We start from the raw sequence: 22078 nt of genomic DNA, 5'->3' as shown, positions 1-22078 counted from the left end.
ACGGTTTTTCGCTACCGTCGAGCGGCAGGCGGCGAAGGTCCTCGACTCGTGGAATGATAGAGTCTGCCATGGCTCCGTCGGTGCCGCCGCCTCCTTCTCTGCCCACAAGGAAGCAAAGAACGTACAACTTTTTTTTTTTCTTTGACCATTTCTATTTAGTATATTTTTATTTTATCATCCTGTGATTAAAAAAATTTATTTTATTGAAAAAAAAAAAGCTTGTTGTCAGTTGTCAAATAGAATAGCAGAGCCAAATTTTTTAAAATCTACAAAATGATATTATATATCCTCTTTAACAATAGATCTTTACAATGAAACAAAAATAACATACTATAGAATTATTAAGTGTAAATTGCGCTTAATCACAAAATAGATAAGTATAATCTTTTGAACCATACGTTAATTAGTAAAATAAAAATGCACTAATCGATAATAAAGTAAACTGAAATTTATTTATTTATTATTATTATTGAACAAGCTAATAAGCCCAATCACGTGAACTTCTCCATGGCTCAGATACATGCATGCGTGCATGCATGTGTATTAATTTTGTTCGCACGTGTGTGTATATGTCCATGCAGTTTACGTTTAGGGGGCGTTTGGATTGACGTATTTGTAGATTCAACGTAAGTCAAGTGTAGTGGTGTTTGAGTTTTCCTGAAGTGTGATTATTTTTTTGTTGTTTGTTTTGACGTAACTCGTACCGCCTGAAAGTTAAATTCAATCACTTCTGTTGTTTGTTTTGATGTAACTTGGTGTTGGTAAAATTAGTTTTTTGAGTTCCGTTATTTATTTTGATGTAAGTAAGTGGATCTCATTATCTCCTAAATATAGTAGTAAATTTACCACTATAAAATTTAATCTATTATATAATTAATTTTTTTATTATTATTTAAAGATAATTCTAATTTATTATAAATAAGGTAATTCTAACCCATTATAAAGGAAGTAGAGTTTAGGTTTTACTGTTTAATAAATTTTTTAGAGGAGGTTGAGTGTAGTGAAAGTCGAGTTCGGCACTTTAGAGGAGGAAGTCGAGAGTAGGTGAAGTGGAGCTCTAACGTAACTTGAGTTACATTATATTTTTCACTTACATCAAAACAAATAACGGAAGTGATGGAACTTGAGTTCCATCACTCCACTTACACCAAAACAAACGGGCCCTTAGTGTAATGGTGAAGCATTTGATAAGCATGGAGGAGGAAACGGTCGAGGCGAAGCAGCAGAGCACGGAGTACGCCACCTTCATGCGGGGAATGGCATCACTGCCGTTGAATCTCCCGGGAACGGCTCATAGGAAAGCTCGCAAGGTTAGTTTATATATCGGGTTAACTTCATACTGATCCCTGCAAATATAATGAATGACAAATATATCTCTATAAAGTTTAACTTTCATATATTATCTCTACAAAAGTAGTCTCTTGATATTTTAAATATGCCTATCTGATTTGTTACTGTTAGAGAATCATTAGAGAACTGTTTATACTTTCAATTTGTCATTACAAATGTATTCCTTCAAAAGTCATAACAGTATAATATAAAGGGCTAAAAATGTCAAAAACTAACCAGGATTAAGTATTTAACCTATGATTAACTAAATTTTTCTAACGAATTCTAACGGCATGGACATATTTGAAAATATCAGGATTTTTGTAGGGACAACATATAAAATTTGAACTTTATAGGAATATATTTGACATTCATTATGTTTGCAGGACTTGTATGAAATTAACTCTTATATATGTATTGTAGAGCTACTATGCTATCTAATGCGCTTTTCGATGTTTTCTCATTTTTCGCTTATATACTTATGCGGTGACGGGTATACATATCATGGACACTTTTTAAACTTTTTAAACCGCAAAATAGAAAAATAAAAAACGAGTTAAACCCTAAAAAGTTATATAATATGGTTAAATATATTGGCAAGTGAATTTTTGTGCTTCGATGTATATATCATTACTTAAAAAACAACAAAAGTAGCGACAATACCAAACAAAATCTTAATGATTTATTACAATTTTACATTAATAATTAAGTTGGATAAATTTGATTTTACAGTCAAGGGCCAAGATCCTAAGCCTGATAGGGCAAAAGCTGGATGAGAGGATCAAGCAGAAGCTGCATGAAAAGAAGCTTCTGAAAGAAGCAGAAAAAGCAGACAAAGCAGAAGCAGAAGAAGAAGAAGAAGAAGGGGGAGGATATCTTCTTGATTTGGTTTTGAAACATCAAAATCTAACCAGAGAGCAAATCCTTGACCTAGTACTGAGCATGCTCTTCGCCGGCCACGAAACGTCGTCCGCCGCCATCGCCCTCGCCATCTACTTCCTTCAGTCTTCCCCCAAAGCAGTGCAACAACTGAGAGTACGTAACTACGTCAACCTTATATATATAATCTGGCTTATGCGCTTTTACAAGTACGGTAGATTTTGTACTATCAAGTCGTTTCTGATCGATGATTGACGTCGTTAGATTTGATTTAAAGTATTGAAAATATCTAAAAAATAAATTTCGTGATTTTTTAGTATCATTTACCTAGTGATCGCAATAACTCAAAACCAACGAGTGAAAATAAAAATATTATAAAAAAATAATGATATGACACTAAAATTTTAAATGAAAAATATTGTTCTTGTTTTATATAGTACAAAAAATTTTCTACCAAAATTTTACGTAATTTAGATATTTCTATATCGTTATGTACTTGCAAACAACTCATCACGATTATTAAAATTGTTGATTTTAAGCTACTTCGATCACTAGGTATATGATATTGAAAAATTATAAAATTTATTTTCTTGATACTTCGAATGCTCTAAATTTAGTAAAGGTGATCATCAACTCAAAAGTTTCAGCGTCAAAAATGATTTGATAACGTGGAGGTCACTTGATTCTAAAAGCACACCACTCACTCTCTCTCTCTCTCTCTCTCTCTCTCTCTAGCGCTCTCTCTCTATGTATATACGAGTGAAGGCCCGCGCTTCGCAGCGGAATATTTATGCAAATTTTAAAATATTTTGAACAAATTTTTTAAATTTTATAATTTCTAAATTTAATTTTAAATTTCAAAATTCAAAAGTTAAAGAGAAAGAAAAATTAAAAAAAATTATTTAAACATGGAAGGATAAAAAAATTTGAAACTTAAAACACAATTTATCATATGTATTATTAATAAATTAATTAATTATATATTATATAACATTATTAATAAATTTAATTAATTAAATGCTAACAGTTAAATTTAAAATTTAAATATAAAAATATAAAATTCAAAAATTAAAATTTTAAAATCTCTCTCTCTCTTCCCTGTTCTCTCTTTCTCTTCTCTTTTGGCTCTCTCTCCTCTTTCTCTCCTTTCTCTCTCTTCCCAGCGCCTATCTTCCTCTCTCTCTCCCCTCTCTCCACCTCAGTCCCTCTTTCACTCCCCTCACCAGTGCTCTGCGTCGTGCCGGCACGCCCGATGCCGCGCCGCGCCCCCCTCGCGCGCACTCCGAGAACGCCCCTCTCCACACACCCCGGCCACGCCCTGCCCCGCACGCTGCGCCGCTCGCATCCACCGCACGCCGCACCGAAGCCAAGACGCTGGCCTACCTGCTCCTGCGCCCGGCCCGCCCACTTCGCGGACCCGGCACCGCCCGCCCTGTTGCACGCCTCGTGCGCGGCGTCCGCCCCCCGCGCCCCGCAAGGAGGCCTTTGCCCGGCCGTAAGTTAGTGGCGAGCTCGCCAACTGGCGCCGGCGGCTCAGCGGTCAGGTAAAGGAGAGAGGGGAGGAGAGAGAGAAGAGCCGGGGGAGGAAAAGACGGGAGATGGGTAGGCGGGGAGAGTGGGAGGGAGGAAGGGAGAGAACCGAGGGGGGGAGAGGGAGAAAAAGAGTGAAAGAGAGGGGGCCCGCGCATGTAGAGCGGCCGCGGCGCTGGGTCCGCTTAGGCAGTAGACTGGGCGGTGCGCACCCACCTGGCGGGGTCCCGCGCACATGGGGTAAAGAAAGAGCCGGAGGAGGTGTGGGGATCCCCTCTCTCTCTATCTTCTCTCGCTCTCTCTCTGTCTTTCAAATAAGCATGGCAGAATGTCCTAATCAGATCACGTGAAATGTCAAGATCTCTGCCGACAGTGCCCACCTACTCTCGTCTCTCTCTTCCTCTCCCCTCTCTCTCTCGCGCGACCGGGACCCCTCCCAAATCGCGAGGGATGTCTGCTCTCTCTCTCTGCTCTTCCTTCATCATGTCTCAGTCTCTTCTCTCTCTCTCTCTCGGCGACCGGCCCCCCCAAACCGGGCAGGCCCCGTCGGCTCGCCCCCTTCATCTTCTCTTTTTTACCTCCTCTTTTCTCATCTTTCCTCTCTTCTCGCAAAAGCGCGGAAAAACCGCATGTAGGCTAAGGATGAAGCTCTCTGATCAATTTATTCTATAGATATAGAGAGAGAGAGAGAGAGAGATATAGATATATATTAAGTTCTTGATACTATCGAATTTTTAGCCGTTAGATCTAACTTTTGATCATTTCCATCCGTCAGATTATACTATTCAACCAACCATCCACTCAACCCTAGGAAATCACTATCCTCCTAACCTCATATTCTTTCATCCAATGGCCGAAAATTCAATAGCAGTAACTGCTTAGTAGAGCTACTATACTATCAATAGTATTAAGCTCTTAATACTATCGAGTTTTCTGCCGTTAGATCTAACCTTTGATCATTTCCACCTGTTAGATTGTACTATTAATCAACCAACCATCTACTCAATCCTAGGAAATTACTATCCTCCTAACCGCACATTCTTTCATCCAATGGCCGAAAATTCAATAGCACTAACCGCTTAATACTATCGATAGTATGCATAATTCTCTCTCTCTCTCTCTCTCTCTCTCTCTCTCTCTCTCTCTCTCTCTATATATATATATATATATATATATTGAGAAATCTTTATGTAGTGCTCTGGCTTTTAAGATAATTTCTTAAATTTTTTTTTTTTTAATCTTTTTATACATATCCTCAAATTATAAGTTTTAATTTAACGAAGTCCATGCTGATCGAGCACCTTTCAGGATTGAGAAATGTTTATTAGTACTCTTACATTTTATCTCTTTAAAATTATTTATTTTTATATTTAAATTTTAATAAAGGGATGTCCATATGATGTGTGGAAAGAAAAAAAATGCGAAAACAAAACATTAATCTTAAAGTAATAACTCAGATATATACATATATACAAAAGGATGAAAAGATAGGGAATTTTTTTAAAAAAAAGGAAATTCTCTAGAAATTGAAAAATTAGTAATATTATATGATGTGTGGAGACCTCTATATAAATTTTCTTTCTTTCTTTTTAACTTCCAAGTACTTAATATTGTAAGTAATTAAAAACTTAATAAACTGCAGGAGGAGCACACAAGAATTGCAAAATTAAGGATGTAAGGACTGAGATTTTTGACAGTGCTACTAAACTTTTTGTTGATGATGTTTATGTGTGTAATTTAATTATATATGTACTCGTCAAGTTTCAGGCGAAAATGAGCTAAAATGGAGAAGATACGCGACTTTTAGTTTTCACTTAAGTGAATAGTAACTCCGGTTTTTCGGAGAAGCCACGGAGTAGCGTTGGCTTCTGGTGCGTATCGGACTCCGTTCATATTAGTCCAATAGCTCGTTTCGACCGGTTCAGCTGTTCTGGAACTAGTGGCGCTGACGGATTTTGAGTTTGACGCACGGATTTCGAGAAAATCTAAAAATACATGTTTTATATGTATTTGTGTGTGTTATTCCTTCTATTGGAAAAAGGTTGGATTTTGTCGTGAATCCGTGGTCGATCGAGACGAAACGAGGTGTAGCTTTGTTGTCTCCGAGGTGCTGATTGCACTGGTGCAATCCGTTCGCAAATCTGACGGACGGATCTGCGGAGATCGCGCGTTGATCGAGGAGAGGTCGGTGATGGCAAAACGGTAATTTCGCAAAAGTTGCGACATTTTATGTACCGTTTCGCGTGAAATCGCACGTGGAGGGGTTTATGCACGTTTTATTCGTGCGGTGAGGGACTAAGATTAAATGGTTGAGTCTTGGAGGACTTTTCGGCAAATTTACACTTACATTTATAAGTTGATGTTAGATTTTTTTGCTTGGAAACCCTAACCCTAGGTCGTTCCTGCTAGCCCTAGTCCACCAGCCGCCTCAGCCATCTCCTGCCCTCCCCGTGCGCATGCTCCGGCCGCCGGCGAGCTCCTCCGGCCGCCGGAAATCCCTGCATCACCTCTCTTTCTCTCCCTTTTGGCCAACCCCTTCACCGCATTGTGGTTTGCGGACCCTGGTAGCCACCTAGCTCGAGCACCTTTGTCCCCTGGCCGTGGCCCAGCCTTCGGCGACTCCCCTCGTCGCCGCCGTCGTCCCTGCGCACCGCCGCCGCCGCCCAGACAGGCTGCGGCCAGATCTTGGCAGATCTGGCCCAGGAGCTTTAGCTCCCTGCTAGCACTGCCGCCGCCACCTTGGGACGGCCGAGACACCCTTCCTCGGAGCCCCGGCGACCTCCGCCGCCGGCCCCACCGTCAGCGCACGCCGCCGGAGCCGCCCCAGCTCTCTGCGGCCACCTGCATGCACCCAGGCCGAGCTTGGGTCATCTTTGCATCCGCGCGCCGCCACCGCTCCCTATCGGCCGCGCCGCCCTCTGGCGACCTCCGGCGACCTCGCGCGCGCCTCCCCGCCGTCCCCGCACGCCGCCGGCCGCCACCCGAGCTCTCTGCGGCCGTCCCGAGCGCGTGCGGGCCCTGCTTGGACCAGTACGGCCTTCGAGGGCCGCCGCCGCCCACCGTCGGGAGCACCTCCTCCTCCTCGACCTCCGCCGACAGACCGTCGCCTCCCGGAGCTCCTCCGGCCGCCGCCGGACCGCCGCGGAACCCATGAACCCGAGAGCAAGTCTCGGGTTGATCTGTGCCGCCGCGCCACCGGCCGCCTTCCGCCGCCGGGCAGCGCCTGCCCGGGACCCCTCCGACCTTCCACGCTCGTCCCCGGCCGGAGCGCCCACCTTCCGGCAGCTGCCGGCCAACCCTAGCTCTCTCGGATCTGGTAAGCTGAAACTTTAGTTACAGCACTCAGTTTTAGGGTTCCGGTCACCCTTCAGGCGATCCGAAGGCACCCCGGTGAATGTGGAAGTGAGCACGATCATCCTCGTTTCATGCCGAACGTCGTGCTCACCTCCGTTGGGGTCAACGATGCCCTGGTTTGCGAATTTGACGCAATGTAAGCGCTGTGCGCGCTGTTTCGCTGAGGTTCGCGTCGGGTGTGCGTTTGCCACAAGGGTTGGCAGTGCTCCGAAAGGTGAGCACGGCCTCCGGCACATCGAAACCTATCAGTGGGTATCTTGGCTCGGCAGTTTGACCTCTGGTTTGCGTAGTTGGACCGTAAAAGCGCCGAAATCGCATGAAATAATGCGATTTCAGGTATTCAGGAGGGCTTTTATGCATTTTGGTTCGTCGTAGCTGCTGTTGGCAGCAAGTGTTGGTTGAGGATAACCTCTGGACTGATTGTCCAAGGCCCCAGACCCTTGCGAAGATCGGAAATGCATTTCCGGTGCGTTTTTCGGCGAAATCCGCCGACGGAACGCGGGTTCGGTTCGGAATTATTCCGACGGTGCTTCGTGAGCTTTTGTGTAGTCGCTGAGCCTTGTTGGCTGGTCACTTGCGTCATTTCGAGAGTTCGGAAATGACGGGTGAGCGACGGTGAGTTCCGGTGTCGAATTAGACACTTCTGGGAACCCGAATCGAAACGATTATCCGGAGATAATTGTTTCGACACGAGGAGTTGTGTTCGCTGCCATGATGCATGATTATTTATGTTTAGTGGCAGCAGGTGACTCGTAGCTCGAGTCGGTATGTTCCGGGACAGTTCGTGGCTCCCGGCGGAGTCCCCGTGCGATTACGGGACTTCCGGCGTATTACGGCGATCGGTTTGGGAAACCGATCTCCATGGATTTGCTTGTAGGTTGTGGATTTAGTGGTTATTAGCTGTGGGTTAGACACTAACCCGGTGGACCTTCCTTAGGTCCGGTCGACGTCCTTTTTCAGTCAGGAGACAGGCGCAGCATTTGTACAGGTGGGTACTTCGATCCGACGTCGGTACAGTGGTGCACGTTCGGTGATGGTTTCTTACCCTTGCTCCTTTGTTATTATCCATGCATACGTTATATATTGAGCTTTGCACCTCTGTTGTTTACATTACACCCACGTTGTTTGATTATACTCTACTCGTTGTTTGCATGCTTAGTATCCTGAGTAGGAGTAGAGTAGTTCTATCCGCATCCGTATCGGTTGACCTAGTTGGTCTGTTGAGCATCCGTATCTGTTGACCTAGTTGGTCTGTTCTGCATTCCTCTACTCAGTTAGTTCCATATTGATATCATGCTTAGGAGTAGAGTTGACTTATCGGTTCACTATATCTGTGATTTGGTTGGGCGGTTCCCTTATTTTGATATCTATGACCTATTCGGTCGAGTTGCTACAGTTCTATCTTGACATACGTAGCCGATTAGTTGCTGATGGCCTATACGGTCGGTGTGCCCTGAGGGGCTGGATTGTCGGCTAGTTGCCGATGGATGATCTTTGAGCATACTACATTGATCGCCACTGCAGGTACGCATTTCACGAACACCAGCGGTCTGATCCACCGCAAGAGGGTGTTCTTTTCCGGAAAAGTGGTTGGATTGCCAACCCGTGAGCCCAGGGGCTTTATTGCGAGGGTATATGCTTCTGACCCAGGGGCTTCATTGCGAGGGTCAGGTACTGTGCTTCTGACCCAGGGGCTTCATTGCGAGGGTCAGGTACAGGTTGAGCAGTGTGGCATGGGCCTGAGGTCTTCGGACCAATAGGGCAGCGAGATTGGGTACTTTTGAGCTTATCGTCAGTTGACGCATGCATACAGTAGCTGTAGTGTTTATTTTCAGTACATCCTTATCTGTTTATTGTAGCTACTGTTTTATTTACCTGCATCTATACTTGTCAGCTCCTTACTTATCAGCATCTTTACTTACCAGCACTTATGTCTATCTAGTTCTCCGTGTTGTTGTATAGCTCTCTTCCTGATCCGGTGAGTACTCCTCGCCTTCTTCGGCTTGCGGTACCCACTGGGAGGGGAGACATGTTTACATGTTCTCACCTCCCCCACCATTTTTCAGGTATCGCGGGCGATGAGTAGTGGGACGAGACGTGAGGTACGTGTGTAGCGGTCGATAGAGCTTCCGACCCAGGTTATTTCGATTTAGTTATTATCCTTGGTATTTCTGTTGATATATAGTTTAGTTGGTTTATGTGGTTCAGTATTTATTTACATTTGAAAATGTGGATTTCTGGATTTTGTAAAATAAAAGGTTTTCTACCCCTCGTGGTAGCGTTTTTAATAGAATAAAGGTTTCTGTGTAGGAAACAGTTTTCAAAAGATTTTCTTGGATTTCTGTTTAAACCTTGAATGTAAAACTGTGATGTGAATGGTGAATGTATGAATGTATAGTTATTTTTATATTCATCTGGTTGTGGTTGTATCCTGGTTGTACTGTGTATTTGATCGACGCCGTGCAAATACAGGGGAGACTCTGTCCGTGTGAACAGTGGATTTCCTGTATTTGTGGCGGATCTGGCATACTCTGGGGTCAGGTTTTCAAAAAAAAAAATTCAGACGCTTTTCCGCTTTGTTTTAAACTAAAAAGGGACCCCGGGGCGTGACAAAGGAGGAGAGGGGAGACAAGCAACTAAACTGGGATGACTATAAACAGATGGAGTTCACACATTGTGTAAGATTCTCTTTGGTATATATTAGAAAAATTTTATTAAGTTTTTTATGAAATAGAGTTGATGAGGCTAAAATTAGAAATATGTATATATATATATAATTCCAGGTGATTGCTGAGACACTTAGATTGGGCAACATTGTGAAGTTCTTGCGTAGGAGGGCTATCAAAAATGTGCAATACAAAGGTATAAATATTGATGCCTCTTTTTTCTAGAAAATCTTTTGTGATATCCGCAGAGCCTGTTTCTCTGCCCGCAAGTGATTTTTAGAATGAAAATGATTTTTTATTAAGCTAAAGTTCATGTGAAATTTTTTTTCCCAATGTTGTTTATTTAATAAAAAGTCAATGATTTTGAAATTGCAACTATTTTATTTTTTTATTTTTTCAAACAAATTTACTCTATTACATAAGATGATGAAAAAGAGTTATAGCAATTAATTTTTAATATTTATTTCTATCTCTTTCTCTCTCGTAATTAACTTAAGCACTACTGACGAGAAAGTCAATTACGGCATTCTTTTTTAAGTGGAGTTACAGACGAATTTAATTTTGTCAGTCGCAGGCTAATGAAAAATTGGCACACGACACATGTATATTTCTTAACACATGTTTTCTTTTTCAAAATATCCTTACATTTGACATTGCTATTCTTTTTAAATCCTGTATTCGTTTTGTGATGGTAATTACAGTCAAATAATGCATATATATTGAAGATATTTTAAATCTCTATCATCTATATATTTTGTAGCAAAGTTCAAAATAATTAAAGATTCTCTTTTTTTCCTGTCCTTAATTTTCTTTTGTATCAAAGGATATGATATTCCATGTGGGTGGGAATTGGTGCCAATAATTTCAGCAGAACACTTGGATCCTTCAATATATGATGATCCACAAAGTTACAATCCATGGAGATGGCAGGTCAGTAGCAATTAATCTCTACTTAAATCTCATGCATTGCAACAATGAGAAATTGGGACCCCAAATTTACCAAATAATTAATTAGATTTCGAAATAAAAAACTAACAAAAATTATTTTCTTTTTCTCTTTGCAGCTCACTAAGAATTTACAGATACTTTAGCATATAGCTGCAAATGCAATACACTTGTAACTATATATAGATCCAAATCTGGTATTTGGTATGATAAATTCGAATCTAACTATAGTGTTACTACAGCAATTGAAACTATGCCGAAATTGGCCACAATTCCTAATCACTTTTTAAATAGAAAATATTTTTTTTTCTATAATGAAGGTAATTATTTAATCGTCACATACACAAAGTGCAAAATTTGAGTACACTTCTCGACTGCATGCAAAAAAATAGATTATTTATAGTTACAGCATTTTCTACTACATCCAACCGATCAAAATTTATGTATATATCTTCAACCTCACGCATCTCCAACTGTACTATATTTTTGCTGCAGACGCTGCCCGTGAAGAGCGGTAACAGTCTGATGTCGTTCGGCTGCGGCCCCGGCTTTGCCCGGGGGCGGAGTTTGGGAAACTAGAGATGGCAGTCTTCCTCCACCACCTTGTCCAGAGATTTCACTGGGAGCTGGCTGAACATGACTTCCCAGTCTCTTTTCCTTTCTTGGGCTTTCCTAAGGGCCTGCCAATTAAGAGAAGGCCCATTGGGCCATGAATTTCTGTGCTCAGAAAAGAAAAGTATGTAATGAGGGAATTAGATAAATATTGTGAGCTCATGATCTTATGGTTTCTTAATATACTTGAACTAATTAAGTTGCCTCACCTTGCACAATTATACATCCACAGTGTTTTCAACGAAAGGTTTTCAACAAAAGAGTTTCTGAATTGATGATTAGCACCATTAAATATGATTACATAATTTGAATCATTAGTGATCAAGTAGTGTTAAGTGGTGAATTTTGAGATCATGTAATTAACACGCGTGAAATTCGGACCCTAGAGAGTTCAAAAGAGCTTATATCAAGTTCAATTGTGTCTATTGTCGATACGAATGCTCTATCACCAGAGCCAAGGTTTTAAGTGTCCGTCGGCGCGGGCCATATCTACCGTGTCGTACAGTGCCAACAAAATGCCGGCACGATATAGCATAGTTAGTTAATTCGGATTCGGCAAAAATTCGGTACCGGTAAAATTCGGATAAAATTCGTCTTCGAATTTTTAAATTCGTTGAAAAATACGGCTAAAAAACGGATTTATCAATTATTCGGATACGTGATTTATACGGATATTATACGTTTACTAATTAAAAATTCGGGATAAAAAATCCGGCTATTAAATTAAATTTTTTTCTCTCAAGATTTATGCTATTAGCATAAATATTCATATCTTTTAAAAATATAAGAATAAATAGCTATAAAATTAAGCTAATTAAGTAAAAATTCGAAAAGAAATTTTTTTTTTTGATCTAGGCGATGTATTTGGAAAGATTTTTATTTATTTTCTTTGTATTTTACTGTTTTGGGCCAACCGGCCCAAGAGCCATGCGGGAGCCCGGGCAGGCGCGGACGGCGCGGGCAGGCGCGCGGGTTGCGGGCTGCGGGCTTGGTCCGTTTTTTTGGGCCGAATAATTCGGCCTGCCGTATAATACGCGAACACGTATTTTTTGTCAAAAAATTCCCTTTTTTCCGAATTTTTTCCAAAAATTCGAAAATGGCCGTTTAATTCGGATTTCCAAAAAGTCGCAAATAATTCGCGAATAATTCGCGAATTAACTAACCATACGATACAGACCCCGTGGCGATGACACAACTCAAAACCCTCTATTCTTTAATTAGTAAGTACTTTTCTCAATAAAGTTCAAAAGATATTATAAAACAACATAATAAATAGTTAGAATATTTTGTTACTAAAGAAAATAAATATTTCATACTATTATGCGTCGGAATACAAGAATTTTTTTGACCGGCACGCATCGGTACGGCTCGGCACGCATCGTGCCGTACCGTACCGACAAGTCTTCAACATGATCCCGTACCACGCCACTTAAATCCTTGACCAGAGCACTATCAAATATTAAATATTGCAGGGATTATATTATAATACTCGTATAGTCACTGTCCAAATTAATATAAAGACATGCAACACGAAAAGTTTTGTAAAAAAATTCACATAAAAGAGACAAATAAATAATTCTACTAAGATTTTAAGATAGGAATTTATATAATTCCTAAATTGAAAGTTTACATATGTGTAGTAATTAAAATGCAACTAATTGATGATCGTTTTAGACTTTATATCATTTTTCCAATCATCAAAAGATTTAACCACAAAGAAACTTCAGAAATAATACCCTGGTCATGCAATGAAAAACTCATCCAAGTATGCCAACATTTTTCAATAAAATTATAATAAGAGTATATATTTTGCATGATTAATTAATACTTAAGTAAAACCACATTTTGAACTGTGTAGATAAAGCATAAATTAAGAATATGGATCATTAGGTCGATGTTGGTCTCGCTGTGGTATCTGAAGTCTTTTGTATATAATTTAACGAAATATTAACAGAGGGGCCAACGAAAAGAGAAAAATGAAACCACAGGGTACTAAATTGATATACTTTAAATCACAGGGTACTAAAGTGAGAAAGTGCGAAATCACTGGATACTAAATTGATACACTTTAAAATACAGAGTATTAAAATGAAAAAGTGCGAAACTACAAGGATGGTATTTGAAGTTTTCCCAAAAAATAAAGATAAAGAAAAACAAATAGTAAAAAAATTAGAAAAAAAAAGAAAGAAGTAAAAGAGCGGCTACGGTTTCATTGTTTCATTAGGATGAAAATACTTAGAGACTACTCATCTGTAAGTTTTATTAAACTTGATCCCTCAACTTCAAAAGTTCAAATCTTTTTTATTTACTATCTCGGATATTTCATTAGGTCCAGGTCCGTGTCGGGATTTGAAAACTAGTTCGAATCCTATCCATTGAAAAGTTGCATTCGGGTCCGGTCCAAATCAAATATGAGTATAAAATATCCAGATCTATATCCGAAACTTTAATAGCTATTTTTTTTTACCTGTATACTATCTATGTTTTATTGGGTCCGAATAGGGTCCGGGTAGAGTCCGGATCGAAAATGGTATATCGGATATTTTGGAAAGTTTTATATAAAAATAATTTATGACTACGAAAAGATTTATACTTATAAGAGTACAGTAACCGGACTCATGCAAATTACATGGTTTATGAAAAATAGTAGAATTTGTGAGACTACACAACTGAATGCCCCTCAAAATGGGGTTTTCTTGTATATATATAATGGAAGTTAGTTTTATAGAATTCCAATTAGGAGTTCCATCAATGCAGTTTTGCATTTCTATTGGCTCAAACACTCATAGAACTCCTAATCAACAGCTTTCTATTACAATTAACTGAATTTCAATTAAGATTCAATCTAAAATTATCTCAGATTTCATTCTTGATAAACTTTACATACACTTAGCTATATACATGTATATATTGCTTTTAACAGGATTCTAGGATTTTTACATTTTACTATAAGCTTCTAATCCTTAAAAAAAATCTCTCATAGAGTAGTTAAATAAATCCCTGACTGAAAATCTATTTCTTACCTTGAACTTCAATGATTCAGCAGTTTAGGTTCTAGCTCGGATACTTCTCCCAGCTCAAGCAACTAGCAAGCTGCTAATTCCCTAAATCCCTCCTTAATTTCCTGTATACCTATATCAAATGGACCACTTAGAAGCTTCTCTTATGCAATTATATTAATCCTAGCTTGAGAAGCAAGTCACTTACATCAGTTTCTAAGCTTCCACAGCTGGGATTCTTGCTCGGCCACTCAATCAGACCAAAAATATCTAGTCTGCCAGCTCCAACAGCCAAGAAACACTTACGTAAGTCACTTCTAGAGCAACTAATTTGACTAGAAGCAAATATTAATCAAACTTACCTTAATTAGGTATTCTTTCAGGTTGTTCTCAGCTTCAACAACCCAAACAAATTCTGCTTCAAGTCTTCCTCAGCTGCAGCCCCAACTCGGCAGCACCCACCACTTAAATTCTGCTTCACTATCTTCCTTGGTAGCCTTCATATCAACAGAGAACAACTCTTCTCTAAGGTAACTAGCTCCATAGTAATCAAATATGGACTTAGCTTACCTTAATTTAAAGTTCTATCAGATTACTCTCCACTACTCCTGTAAGGACTGAGATTTTTGACAGTGCAACTAAACTCTCTGTTGACGATGTTTATGTGTGTAATTTAATTACATAAGCACTCGTCAAGTTTCAGGAGAAAATGAGCTTAAACGGAGAAGTTACGCGATTATTAGTTTTCACTTAAGTGAATAGTAACTCCGGTTTTCCGGAGAAGCCACGGAGTAGAGTTGGCTTCTGGTGCGTATCGGACTCCGTTCATATCAGTCCAATAGCTCATTTCGAAGGATTCAGCTATTCTGGAACTACTGGCGCTGACGGATTTTGAGTTTGATGCACGGATTTCGAGAAAATCCAAAAATACATGTTTTATATGTATTTGTGTGTGTGTTTCCTTCTATTGGAAAAAGGTTGGATTTTGTTGTGAATCCGTGGTCGATCGAGATGAATCGAAGGTGTAGCTTTGTTGTCTCTGAGGTGCTGATCGCACTGGTGCAATCCGTTCGCAAATCTGACGGACGGATCTGCGGAGATCGCGCGTTGATCGAGGAGAGGTCGGTGTTGGCAAAACGGTAATTTCGCAAAAGTCGCGACATTTTATGTACCGTTTCGCGTGAAATCGCACGTAGAGGGGTATTCGCGCGTTTTACTTGTGCTGTGAGGGACTAGGTTTGAAATTTGTAGTTTCGGTGGATTTTGGTGCAATTATACCTTGCTGTATAATGTGCATTGTGGTTTCTTGCACGGAACCTAGATCTACTCGACCCAGGCTCCCCATCTGTGCCCTAGCCGACCTCAGCAGTAGCCCTGCCTTGCCATGCTCTCACCCCGACGCTGGCAGGTGCCCGGCCGCCGGAAAACTTGAACCGGCCACCCCCTCCATCTTTCTCTCTCAACCGAATCCACCTCTCCTTCTCTGCCGAGGACCACCTGGGAGATCATCACCTTCGGCCCCCATCCCCTGCCATGCCCGGACCTCCGACGAAGCCCGGCGCCGGACCCGGTCGTCCCTGCGCATTGCGCCGCCGCCTAGGCAGGCTACGGCAGATCTAGGAGATCTGGCCCAGGAGCTTTAGCTCCCTGTAGCTTTGCAGCCGCCACTTGGGACGGCCGAGACGCCCTTCCCGGAGCCCGCGCGACCTCGCCGCCGGCCCCACCGTCTGCGCACGCCGCCGGAGCGCCCCAGCTCTGCGGTCACCGCTTTCACCCAGGCCGGAGTCTGGGTGATCTTTGCATCCGCGCGCCGCCACCGCTCCCCGCTGCCGCCGCCATCCTGGAACCTCGGCGACCTCCGGCGTGCCTCCCCGTCGTCCTGCGCGCCGCGTGTCGCCGCTCGTGCCACCCTGCGGCGCCAGAGCCTTGCGCGGGCGAGCCGAGCCACCTCGGCCACGCGCACGACGCCGCCCCACGGAGGGTGCACCATGACCCCTCGGCCTCCGCGCGGATCGACGTCGCCCCGACCTCCTCGCCGCCGCGCGCGCCGCCGGAAGCCTTGAACCGAAGAGGACTGTTGCGCGAATTGATCTCCTCCGCCGCGCCACGGCGCCTCCCGCCCGCCGGCCAGCAGGTTCCGCGACCCGTTGGACAGCCGCACCCTTCCCTGCCGAGCGCACGCCGTGCCGACAGCCGCGCCGTGCCTACTCCACCCAGTCCGGTAAGCGTTTTTCAGCCTGTCTCGCACTAAGTTCCTTTTTAGATCACCTGTTCTGCGACCTGAGCTGTTCCGTGCCTCGGGAGGTGAGCACGGTGATCGTGGGCTCGTTCTGAACACGATGCTCACCTCCATTTGGGTTAGGGATGCCCCGGTTAGCGGGTTTAGGTCGATTTTCATGCTGTGCGCGCTTGTTCGCTGAACGTCGCGCCGCTCGTGCGCGCGCTGTTGCGGCCGGCAGTGCTCCGAAAGGTGAGCACGGCCTCAGGCATGCTGAAATCTAGCAGCAGGTGTGATGTCACCCTTCGTTGATCCCTGGTTTGCTTGTACGACTAGTCGGAGCCATGAAATCACATAAAATGATGTGATTTCATGTGTCGTTAGGAACTTGTATGCCGTTCGCTTTGTTGTAGCTGTTGTTGGCGGCAGGTCAGGGCTGGGGACAACCTCTGGACTGATTGTCCAAGGCCCCAGACCCTTGCGAAGATCGGAAATGCATTTCCGGTGCGTTTTTCGGCGAAATCCGCCGACGGAACGCGGGTTCGGTTCGGAATTATTCCGACGATGCTTTGTGAGCTATTGTGTAGTCGCTGAGCCTTGTTGGCAGGTCACCATCATCACATTGTGGGTTCGGTGATGATGGGTGAGCGACGGTGGGTTCCAGTGTCGAAATAGACACTTCCGGGAACCCGAATTCGCACAATTATCCGGCGATAATTGTGTAGGGGTGTTATCTTGTGTTTACTACCAAAACATCCAAATTGGAGTGTTTTGGGGCAGCAGGTGACTCGTGGCACGAGTCGGTGAGTTCGGGACACTTAGTGGGTCCCGACGGCGTCCCGGTGTGGTTTTCGGGACTTTCGGTGAGTTACGATGATCGATTTTGGGAAACCGATACGGGGTTCTGTGTGGGGTTTGTGAGACAGTGTACTTCAGGTGAGTGGGTTGGTTACTGACCCGTGGGATCTTCGTAGGTCCGGTCGACTTGTGCGTACCCAGTGTTCCGACGCGACAGTGACAGGTGGGTACTTCGATCCGAAGTCGGTACAGTGGTGCACGCTCGGTGATATTTCTTCTATCCCTGTTCTTCTATTGCTATTTTCGTATTATATATTGAGCTTGCACCCCCGTTGTTTCTCTCATACTCTACTCATATGTTTCTATGCTTAGTATCATGTGTAGGAGTAGAGTAGTTTATCCTTATGTGATACCGGTGACCTGATTGGTCAGTTCTCGTACTTCGTTTCGGTGACCTGATTGGTCGGTTCTCGTACTTTGTCTCGGTGACCTGATTGGTCGGTTCTCGTACTTCATTTCAGTGACCTAGTTGATCGGTGCTTTTATCTTATATCTGTTGACCTGGTTGGTCGGTTGTTGCATTATGTATTGGGTTGGTCTATTTGTTGACTTCTGTTGTTCGATGACCTTTGAGGTCGGTGTACCCTGAGGGGTAGGATTGTCGGCTGGTGCTGACGGTAGTTCTGGACTATATCGAATACACTCCTGTGACCTATCGGTCGGTTCTTGCGTTCGTACTTTTAGTTGACATCGAGCAGTATCTACATACTATCTTTATTTACTCTGCCTGGTTGTTCTATGTGTAGTATCCTGTATAGGGGTAGAGTAGATGGCATTCGTATATACTATACTTGTGACCTGGTTGGTCGGTTCTCCTATTTGCATCGGTGACCTGTTTGGTCGTTCGTTACTTTCCGTACATTGACCTATCTCGGTCGGTTCACGTTGTTACTTGATGACCTACACGGTCGGTATGCCCAGAGGGGCAGTGATTGTCGGCTGATTGCCGACGGTTGGCTATTGATCATATCCGCATTGATCGCCACAGCTCGAGTGCATTTCACGTACACCAGCGGGTTGATCCCCCGCAGGAGGGTGTTCTTTTCCGGAAAAGTGGTCGTACATCCGACCCGTGAGCCCAGCGGTGTTCTCTTTGTGCTAGGGTTACATGCCAGGTGTGAGCAGATAGTGGCTTTTGCCTGAGGTCCTTAGACCGACACGGCGGTTTAGATTGGGTACTTTTGGACTTCTCGTCCGGTTGACGCATATAGCTATAGTAGCGGTTGTTGCATATGTACTTCTAGTTCTTTCTTTACAGTTGTCTTGCTACTATAGTTTTGATACCCTGGTATGCTTGTAGTTGTACATTACAGTAGCGGTAGTTGTGTTTCCATATATATATATCTCGTTCGTTCATTATCGTTGCTACTGTATTTTACTTACCCATACTGTTGGTTATCTCTTCCTGATCCGGTGAGTACTCCTCGCCTTCTTCGGCTTGCGGTACCCACTGGGAGGGGAGACATGTTTACATGTTCTCACCTCCCCCACCATTTTTCAGGTATCGCGGGCGTTGAGTAGTGGGACGAGACGTGAGGTACGTGTGTAGCGGTCGATAGAGCTTCCGACCCAGGTTATTTCGATTTAGCTATTACCCTTTTTATTTCTGTGGATATTTATAGCTTAGTCGGTCTACATGGTTCAGTTTTGTTTTATTAATTGAATATCTGAGTTTTCAGTTGGTTTTGGAATGTAATAAAGGAATTGTGATTTCTTGAAATAAAAAGTTTTCTACCCCTCGTGGTAGCGTTTCTTAAAGAATAAAGGTTTCCGTGTAGGGAACAGTTTTCAAAAGAATTTTCGTGATTTTCTATTTAAACACTGAATGTAAAACTGTGATGTGAATGATGTATGTATGAATGTATAGTTATCCTTATATTCATCTGGTTGTGGTTGTATCCTGGTTGTACTGTGTATTTGATCGACGCCGTGCAAATATAGGGGAGACTCTGTCCGTGTGAACAGTGGATTCCCTGTATTTGTGGCGGATCTGGCATACCCTGGGGTCAGGTTTTCAAATAAAAAAAATTTCAGTCGCTTTCCGCTTTGTTTTAAACTGAAAAGGGACCCCGGGGCGTGACAACTCCAATAACCAAAACTCCTCTTCGAAGCTTTCTTTTCAGCTCAAAGCCCGAATTCCCATTTTCTTCTTATTACCTCTTTTCCTCACGGTTCCTACACATAAAACAGTACTTTTATGGCTTATAATTCTGTTTAGGGCTGATAAAATTACCTAATTAAACCAGAGATTTACCTTAATTTCGAGGTTCTCCAATTAATTCCCTGCTCCAACAGCATAGACTTCAATTTCAGCAATTCCACCGATTTGCTTCGTGGCTGAGGGAGAAAGAAAGAGAAGAGATGAAAAAGAAAGATGTGGAAAGGTGCCCTGCTACGTGGACCACCTCAGGTAGGCTGGGGTTAAGTGATAAACATCAGATTTAAAGAGATAAGACCAAAAAACTGCAACTTAGCCCCTGAAAATTGCAAAAGTGCATTGCAACCTGCAGATTTACATTTCAGTCCTTACAGTTTCGCAATTCAGTCTCTACTGGCAGCAGCAACAGCTCTGGCAGCCCGGCTCGCTCCGATTTCATCCCAACACTTCCAAAACATGCTAAACTCTATGCCCAAACTACCAATTTAATTTGAAAACATTTAATTTTCATTTTTTTGCATCATCTTGGTCATTTTTATCAAGATTAGCAATGTAGCCGGGTTTCGACATATTACATTTTTAAGTCCAATTAATTTTTATTTATTATTATAAAAATTAAAATATATAAATAATTTTAAAATAGTTTAGACTGTTTGTATTAAATATAATTTTTTTTTTTGATTATTAAATATAAATTTTAATTTTATACCGTTGAGTATTTAGATATAGATTGTACATTAAAAAATAAAAAAATCGATGGCGTTTCAGTTAATTTTATATTTTATAAAATTTAGTTACAAAAATCATATAAAATATGCTATATAAATCTGTAGAGTTTAGCGATGCATTCAAATTTTTAAAGTCAAAGTGTCATCAACCGACTCAAATCTAATACATTGAAAAGCTATGCTCTTAGATTTTTAAAATCAAAATACCATCGACCGACTCAAATCTAATATATCGAAAAATTGGATAATCAAAATAAAATTTTGAAAGATTAGATTTTTAAAAAAATTATAGAATCATTTCAACCAAGGACGTGACAACTTGCTTTTTCAAAAATATTTAAAATTAAATATTTAAAATTTAAAATTGAGTGGGTTTAGGATTTATCCTAAATTTTTCTATGATGTATTTTGACATTTTTATCCCAATTACATTATACTGTTATGATTTTTGAAGGAACATATTAATGATGACAAAATTAAAAATATAAAAAATTAAAAATATTATACTGTTATAATTTATTCCTAAATCTGTGAAGGTCTAAAATTATCTGCAAGGCTAATCAACGACCATACTGAATGCATGAATTATTTTTTTATTTTTTTTTATTTTACCCTTGCGAGAGAAGGAGGAATTCTAGCCCAACACGGCGTGTACCATGATGGTATTGGTTCTCCCCGTTGAAACGCCTTCGCCCGCGAACTGTTTTCTCTGCAGCTGTAACGAAGGAATTCCCTTCACCTGGTGTATACATGCCTTTCTTATACTGTGCACCAAAACTTATCATAAAATCATCCATATATATGTATATGTATATGTATACCTTTATATATTGAGTTGAGCTGCTATTTATTTGGAAGCACATGAATATTTGTGATTATGACTTTTTAGTCATTGGATCTCCTCAATATCCGTGCATTACTAGTAAAGGTAATATTTTATTAGATAATTTTTTATTAATATTGTACGAATCTTGAGACGGTCCAACGACTAAAAAATTATAGTCCTGCTGAACTTCTATTCTTTTAAAAGCACGCGAGCTTAGTTCTCTCTCTCCTCTCTCTATATATAACAATTTATTCGATAAGATATATTGCTTGGAATTTAAAAAAATATTAGAAATAAAATTTTTTTCATTTTTGATAGTTTATTTTTATGAATGATATCATATCGAATACGTAATAAATTTTAAAACTGAATTTTTGGTATAGTTTTATTTTTTCAATATATCTAGTCCATTAAAATTTTAACTTTGTGGTATGATTCGGATGCAATAATATTTTAAAAAAATTATATAAAATAAGTTATTATTGAATAGCTTAGCTTTAGTTAGGGCTTTTTTTGCATTTAGCCCCCTGACAAATTTTTATTTTAAAAATAGCCCTATCAAAATTTAATTTACAAAAATGGCCCTGGGCCTGCCACGCATGCGCCATATCAGCGCCACGCGGGTAGGGCGGGAGCCAGTGTGTTAAGTTGAACACGATGAACCATTCACCGTGTTCAAACACGGTGAATGGTTCGCCGTGTTTTATATTTGTATTCCTTTTTTTTCTCTTTTTCAAAAATCCGAACTCGAACCCAAAAATCAAATTAAAACCCAAACCCAACGGATTTTAAAAATTCACACCCATATACATATCCGACTAAAAACTTGAAACCCAAACCTAAACCCAGCGGGTTTTAAAAATCTATACCGTTGGATGAAGATCTAAGGAATAAAAATTATTAAATATTTTATATATTATATAAATAAATAAAAATAAATTATATATATATATAATTTATTCGGGTTTGGGTTCGA

The 22078-nt window shown here is 41.3% G+C and overlaps 1 pseudogene; it reads left to right on the top strand.

The window, feature by feature from the left end:
* LOC109709499 lies at window positions 1173–11467 on the top strand (annotated as a pseudogene).

Source organism: Ananas comosus, linkage group 4 (genome assembly GCF_001540865.1).
Source record: "Ananas comosus cultivar F153 linkage group 4, ASM154086v1, whole genome shotgun sequence".
In the NCBI taxonomy this organism is placed as follows: domain Eukaryota; kingdom Viridiplantae; phylum Streptophyta; class Magnoliopsida; order Poales; family Bromeliaceae; genus Ananas; species Ananas comosus.
The sequence above is the reverse complement of the archived record's forward strand: the minus strand, read 5'-3'. Positions and strand labels throughout refer to the sequence as shown.